Source organism: Arachis hypogaea, chromosome 16 (assembly GCF_003086295.3).
Source record: "Arachis hypogaea cultivar Tifrunner chromosome 16, arahy.Tifrunner.gnm2.J5K5, whole genome shotgun sequence".
Classification (NCBI taxonomy): Eukaryota; Viridiplantae; Streptophyta; class Magnoliopsida; order Fabales; family Fabaceae; genus Arachis; species Arachis hypogaea.
The window spans coordinates 81,597,743-81,605,703 of NC_092051.1; the positions used below are offsets into that span (position 1 = coordinate 81,597,743).

Below are 7,961 nucleotides of genomic sequence, written 5' to 3' on the forward strand. Positions count from 1 at the left end.
TGCTACCTGCTGTTGTTATTATTCCACCTCTGATTTTCCTGATTATCTCTGCCTCCTCTGTTATTGTTGTCCATCCAATTATGGTTTGAATTGTCCTGCCATCCATGGTTATTATTTCCACTCTGATTGTACCCTTGGTTGGGGCGGTCATAGAAGTTGTGAGTGGATGCCACCATGTTGTCTTCTTGTTGGAGCTGCGGGAATTCATCAGTGTAATGGCTATAATCAGCACAGTTCCGCAAACTCTTTGTGGGACTAGTTGTTGGTTTTGCTATGGTGGGGGAGGTTGAGCTTGCTGAGCTTGTTGTTGATTCAATTGCATTTGCTTCAGCAAGTTGGTCATTTCACAGATGCTTTGAGTTAGAGCAGCAGTCTCTCTACTAGAGGATACTTCTGCAACAGCTTTTGAACGGCCCTGCTTCTGTCTGTGGTTCCTAGTAGATTCAGCTAAATCACTGATCAATTGCCAAGCCTCATCCGTGGTCTTGTACTTCTTCATAGACCCATTGCTGGCACTTTCTAATGTGGTCTTATCTTGGGGCCTCATACCCTGTGTGATATAGCTGAGTAGCACTATCTTGTCAATCATGTGGTGGGGGCATGCTTCCAAAAGATTATTGAAGCGCTCCCAGTATTCAAAGAGAGTCTCATTGTCATCCTGAACAATTGTGGAGATATCCTTCCTCAGTTTATCAGTAACTTTAGATGGAAAGAATTTTTCCAAAAACTCCTTTCTGAGTGTATCCCAGTTGGATACATTTGCTAGAGGTTGAGTGTAGTACCACTCTCTTGCTTTTCCCTCAAGAGAAAACGGAAAAACTTTCAGCAGAATTGAAGTTTCATCAGTACCGTCACGCCTGATAGTAGAACAGGCTGCCTGGAAATCTCTCAAGTGCTTGATAGGCTCTTGAGCAGGTAGGCCATGAAACTTGGGCATCAAATTTAGCAGTGTGGTCTTTATTTCGAAACCTGTAGCTACCGCTGGATGATGCGCTTGAAATGGTTGCATTGTAAAATCAGGGGCTCCTTCCTCCTGGATGGTAACTCTCCTAGATGCCATGTCTTCTGCACGTAAAACAATCGAATCAGTAGAACGGGGGCTGGTTTCTTCCTCAAGTTCACTTTCAGATCCGCCCTCAGAGCGGGCTAACCGACGCTGTTCTCGCCTTATTCGTGAAATAGTCCTTTCAATTTCAGGATCAAATATTAGCAAGCGCGGATCAGGAAGTGAACGCGTCATTTGACAGAAGAAACATGCAACTCATAGTAGCAAAATAAAATAAAATGCAAAGAAATAAATTCTAATTAATAAATTCAGCACTCTATTGCAACTCCCCGACAATGGCGCCAAAAATTGATGAGATGCAGAAGCTGGTGAATTAAAAATTATTAAAATAGTTACGTTGCAAGTATAGTTCTTAACTCACCAAAAATCTGCCTATCAATTTAGAAATATGTCACAGAGAGTTTAAATTAAAAATTACTGGGAGTTTTAAGTCCCAGGTCGTCTCCCAACGAGTTGCAGAAAGTGTGCTATTTTATTAATCAGATGTTCCAAGAAGTTGAGTTAAGTAAATTGAAAATTAAATTGAGGAAATTTAAATAATATGAATAAAAGCCTTGACTGGGAGTTGATTAGTTGGAAGTTCTATTGTTGATGGAGTGATTTTAAGATTAATTTATAATTAATGGTTGTTCTGTTTGGTCATCCTTTACTAAGTAAAGGAAAGTCAAACAAGTTGGAATGCTAGATCTGTTCACAAGCTGCAACCCACTTAATTCAAAAGGGATTGGCGTTGGTGACAGGATAGCAATTCAACAGTTAACCCAATTATAATTTTTCTTTCAATCCTTCCAACTCAAGAGTTCCTTTTAATCAACTCCCCATCAAGTGAAGAAACTACTCACTCATTGTAAATAATAAATCCATAACACGTGAAAGGGAATTGAAAGAAGACATGATTATTGGAATGGAGAAATAGATTAAAAGGAAGAAATAATTCTTGTATTAAATAGTCATAAAAGTATTCAAATAACAAAATTGAACAAAGCAAAGAACATGGAAGAATGAAACCAAATTAAGAGAACGAACTAGAATGACGAAGTCTTGATGAGGAAATAACTCTTCTCAATGTTCCAATGCTAAGACCAATTAAAAATTAAAATTCTAAAACCTAGAGAGAAAAACCTAAGGGAGTAAAACTAGATCTAAAACTGTTGACTGTCTAGAATGAATGTTCTCCTCTTGTTTCTGCATATTCTCTGGCTCTAGTCTGCTGTTCCGGGCCGAAAACTGGGTCGAAATAAGGTCCAAAATCGCCCCCAACGAATTCTACAGATTATGCAGATCGCACATGTCACGCGATCGCGTCATCCTTGCGGACGCGTCATCTGCGTTTTTCCTTGCCACGTGTTCGCATCGTCCCCGCTACCGCGTCGCCTGAGCTTTTCCAATCCGCGCGGCCGCGTGAGCCATGTGGTCGCGTCACTGCGATTCGCTCTCCTTCGCGCGGTCGCGTGAGCCATGCGACCGCGTCACTTCTCGCTGGTTATCTCCTCAAATTCTTGTGTTCCTTCCATTTTTGCTAGCTTCCTTTCCAATCTCCAACTCGTTTATGCCCTGTAAAGTCTGAAACACTCAACATACTGATCACGGCATCGAATGGAATAAAGGAGAATTAAAAATAAATAATTAAAGTCTCTAGGAAGCAGTTTTCAAACATGTAATAAATTCAGGAAGGAAATCTAAATGCATGCTAATTTAATGAATAAGTGGGTAAGGATCATGATAAAACCACACAATTAAACATAATATAAACCATAAAATAGTGGTTTATCAGTCTTTAATTAAGGTTGTAATGGGGCCAAGGTAAAGGTAAGGATATATGTATAAGGCTAAGTGAGCTGATAAGTGAATCCTTAATTAGACTAAGATCTCACTTAACATATATATTTAGTAGAACAAGCTTCTTTACCAATTTTCCCATATTATCCCACTTGTAGTTACATGCTCATGTTTCAATTTTATTTTTATCCCATGTGCATTGCTTTTATTTTGCATTGGGGAATTCTTTTGTATCCCCTTTTATTAAATGCTGAAAAATAACTTTTTTTTAATGAACATGGTAATTGAATCACTTTGATTTCTCATGAGCATGCTTCCCAAATTTTATTTTATTTCTTTTAACTTTTCTACCTTTTGTTTCTATCATCCATGTTCCCAATAGGCTCCCCACATTTTAATCTATTCATAATTTTCTATCTTAAGCTAACTAAGGATTCAACTTGGGGTTTTATTTTGTTTTTCTGCTTAAGGCTAGTAGTGTGGCTAAATAGTATAAAAGGGGTTTTAAAGGCTCAAGGGGGCTAACAAGGGTGATATAAAAGGTAGGTTATTTTGGGATAAGTGAGCTAAAATCAAATGATGGCCTCAATCATTCTTTTGGTATGTATCTATATTCTATATTCTATATTCTATAATTGGACATATAGATTAAAGCAAAGTAAAGAACATCAGAATAAAAAGAGGCGAAACACACAAGAATGAAATTATGGTTTGAATGCAAACTTACAATTAAGCTCAAGACTCACAGGCTGTGTGTTCTCTAACTCAAGCATCATATATCATTCATATATGTTATGCAAGTTTAGTTAAAAATTCCCATTATTCTCATAAAAAAATTATTTAGGGTAGCTTTTAAAGTTTTGATGTTCCTCCTTGATGAAATGTTGTCAACTTAACTATATGATGTAATGCTATATATACAAGGTTTATGGATTTAAATCTGTTATGTTCAATTTCCTAGCTTACTTCCTTTTTATATTTTTCAATTAAACTATGCTATCTTATGCTAAAAAGGGTAGACTATACTAATTAATCCACTAATAAGTCAGAATTGCAAACTAAACTAAATAACTAAAAATATGAACTAAAAATGCAAAATGCAGAAGTAGAGTAAAAATACATAAAAGCAGCAATGTATAAGTACTCAGAAAATAACAGTAAAAAGAAAAATACAGAAAAATATCCAAAATAAAAGAAAAAGGAGATGTAGTGGTTCACCAAAATAAAACGCCAGAGATGGCGACCTCCCCACACTTAAAATGAAGCATCGTCCCTGATGCTCAGTCAAGCCGGGTGTGAAGGGGTGTCATCACTGGTAGGGATGGTAGCTGGAGGCTCTGTGGTGGTGGTGGGCTGAACGTCTGGCTACTGTAGAGGTGGTGCTGATTAGATCGGGATCTCCGGATCTGCAGCCTCGATCTGATGCATAACCTCCTGATGTGGTGCAGCCTGCTCTGTGCCTGCCTGCGGATGGGTCTCCTCCTGGGGTTCATCCCCCTCCTCCTCTGATGTTTCTGATGGTGTGTCGGGCTCGGAGGGGATGTCACCACCCTGTCGGATCATCAGCTTTAGATGCGAATAGCGTCGCTGGCTGCGACGCTCCAATCTCTCATACCGGCACCGGTTACGGCGCTCCATCTGATCAAGCTGTCGGAATAGGCGGTGCACGAGGCGGTATACGGGCTCAGAGGCAGGTGGAGGTGCAGTGGTGGCAGTAGGGGCAGCAGGGGTAGCCGTGGATGCAAAAGGTCCAGCAGACGGTGGGGCTGTCTCATCAGTAGCAGTGAAGGGTGGTGGTCTGTAGCCCAAAGCTATGAAGTTCTTGCTGTAAGGAATGATCTTCTTGCAGTCTGCCACTGGTGGTCTCTCATCGGCATCCTCCCATGGCACGTCAGCTCGACGGCCTAGCTGTGTAACCAGATACGGAAAAAGGAGGGTGCCTCGGACGTAGACCCTGGCCATATAACGCCGGATAAAGCGTGGTAGATAAAGGTCCTTACCCTCCATCACACACCATAGGAGGGTGATCATAGCAGCTGGGATCTCCGTCTCATGAGTACTCGGCATCATATAGTTGCTCAAGATCTGGTGCCATAACCGAGCCTCATCATTTAAGTACGCCCTCTTGATCTCTCTAGGCATGGTGGTGTCCTGACCCATCTCCCAAGGAACCGTCGGGTCGAGAGCTATCCGTGCCCTCACAGCGTCCCAATCAAACCGCATCAGGCGCATGTCCTCCTCAGCTTTTTGATAACCATCAGGCTGATCGGACTTGGCTGGGAGCTGGAGAATGTCCTCTATGGCCTCCTCAGTGACCAGAATCTGCTTTCCTCTCAGGTTTACTGCATCGAGGGTGGTGATGTAGTAATTGCAGTAGAATTCCCTGACCCAAGATGCATTGACCTCTATCAGTGCTCTCTCTAGAAAGAACCAGCCTCTTTGCTTGATTTGCTCAGTGGTGTACTGCTGGAGTGCTTCTGGAATCCTCAGAGTTCTCTCCAAGTATAGATTCCTAGAGTTTGCAAATGCCAGATACTTCAGCTCGCAGTATCGGTTTGCAAATTTTATTGAATCATTTGCAGGGAGCAGTTGGTCAGCTTTTTCCTGCTGTGTAAAGTTCTTCTCCTACCATGAGGTATCATGCATTAGGTCAACGATGGACTGGGATGAATCTCCTCTTTTGCGCTTGTCAGTAGCTTTGCCCTTTCCTTTCCACTGTGAGGCAGACATCCTGAAAAATGGAAAACCAGGATATATAAAAATAGGGAAGCAAGTAGGCATATAGGCAAAGAAAACACAAAGTGGCATGGGAGAAATTGAATGAGGTAAATGAGTTACGTAAATGTGCATTAAGGATTGTATGGTAGTTTAAAAGTTCGAAAAGAAGAAGTTACAATCCAAAATGTATCAGAATTCAAGTTAAATAGAAAGATTGTCATTATGCCATGGTTAGAAAGTTAGAGGAAAGTGAAAAATCAAGAAAGATATTTTAAAAGGTTAGTATGGTGAGAATTTGAAAACAAAGTCAGTAAATTAAAATTAGTGAGTCAGTAAAAAGTGGGTTAAGGTAAGTGGCATAAAGAAAATATTCCATGTAACAAGGATTCACAGGTAGGAACTATAGTGACTCATAACCAAACAAGAAAAACAAGTAGATGCTGATTATAAACTAAGAAATAAAAAAGGATAAGAAAGTCTGCCATAGCATGCATGAAACGGTTTGGTTAAAGCAGAGGACAACAGAGTTCAGATTGCCAAACCAAAACATGAATGAAAATAATTCACAAAAAAATTGGGCAGCATTCCGGCTAAAATTGGATTGTCCCGGAAAATAAACAGCAATCAAAGCAGTTCATAAGAATTAAAAAGTCAAGCTGCAGGTACATATATATAATATAAACATGAAAATTCAATGTAAAGAGCAGCAATATACAAGAAATACAGCATATGAACAAGATTACAGCAACAGCAGATTTGTAAATATGATAAAACAGAAGAAAAAACAGTGCAAATAAACAGACCTAGAGCCACTAACCACAGCCTAGACTACCTAACAACCTAAAATCCACTACAACATGCAAGACTATCATTATGAACAGAAACGGAAAAAATTACTACGAACGAATAAAAGGGATTGCGTGTTGCGGAACCTGGAAGGCGGAATAAGGAGAGTAGGCAGGAAGGTGGTTGGGTGGTGGCGATGGTGGCGTCCGGTGGTTGGCACGGTGGCTGGCGGTGACGTTCGGCGCGGCGGCTGGCGGCTGGCGGCGGTGGGCACGGCGGTTGCTGCTGTTAGGGGGTAGGGACTTTGGGAAGGGTAATGGGTAAAATAGGGGAGGGGGTTGAATAGGGGAGAGGGGGGTGGCGCGGCTGGGATGGCCGGCGGTGGTGGGTGGTGGTTCGCGGAGGGCAGTGGCGGGAAGGGGGTAGAGGAGTAAGAAAGAAGAAGAAAGAAGGGGAGGGGAAGGAAGGGTGTAGGTGGCGGTGGCGTCTGGGGGCGGTGGTGTCAGGCGGTGGTCGGGGCGGCGGCAATGGTGGCTGGGTGGTGGTTGAGAGTAGAAGAAGAAGAGAAGGAGAAGAAGGTTGGGGGGCTGCGCGACTGATAGGGTTCGCGTGGCTGGGGGGGTTATATTTTCAAATCCACGCGATCGCGTGGGGGACGCGGTCGCGTGGTGGGGGTGATAATGGGGTGACGCGATCGCGTGGGTCGCGCGATCGCATGAAAGGGGTGGAAGAGGGGATGACGCGATCGCGTGGGTCGCGCGATCGCGTCCCTGGAAATTGTGCTAAACGCATGACTCCAGCACCGTTTCAGCGCAACTCTCTGTCTCCTTCTAGTGTGTTGTGCAATCCATGCGACGCGATTGCGTCGCTCACGCGGTTGCGTGGGATTGTTTTTGTGCAAGTGACGCGATCGCATGTGGCATGCGATCGCGTGGGCCAATTTGTGCAAAATGCACAAGGGCCGCACGATTCCAGCCTAACTTTCTGGACGTTGGATCTTGACGCCGATCTCCAGGGCACGCGGCCGCGTGGGTGACGCAGTCGCATGGATAGTGTTTTCGCAATTTGATGCGATCGCATGGGGCATGCGGTCGCGTCGTGCATCCCTTTTTTTTAATTATTTATGTATGATAAATGCAAAATGCAATGATTAATATGAATGCTATGCATGATTCCAGGTTCAATAAAGTAAAATGAAAAGAAAATAAAAATGAAAGCAATTAACAAGAATTAAATTGAAAATGAAGCGACCATACCATGATGGGTTGTCTCCCACCTAGCACTTTTAGTTAAAGTCCTTAAGTTGGACATTGGAGGAGTTTCCTGCTATGGCGGCTTATGTTTAAATTCGTCCAAAAATCTCCACCAGTGCTTGGAAAGCCAATAGCCTCCGGGATCCCATACTAGGCATGTAAAGCTTCTAGGCAGCTTCAGACAAATTTTCAGGCTCCCGGGGTGACGAATGTCAGAATAGATTCCAGGATCCCAAGCTTTGCTATTAAATCCGCCTCCGTCTTGATCTACATGTTTCCATCCGGGCGGTTTAAAAAGTAGAATCTCACCATGGTGACCAAACGTTCTCCGTGATCCATGCAATTGAGCATGATACCAA

At 42.6% G+C, this 7,961-nt stretch overlaps 1 non-coding gene across 1 annotated transcript; it reads left to right on the plus strand.

Moving 5' to 3' along the window:
- Positions 1–583: 583 nt before the first annotated feature.
- Positions 584–691, plus strand: LOC112762021 (small nucleolar RNA R71). Its single transcript, XR_003182383.1, has one exon. It is a non-coding gene; the product is annotated as a small nucleolar RNA R71 (small nucleolar RNA).
- Positions 692–7,961: the final 7,270 nt, after the last annotated feature.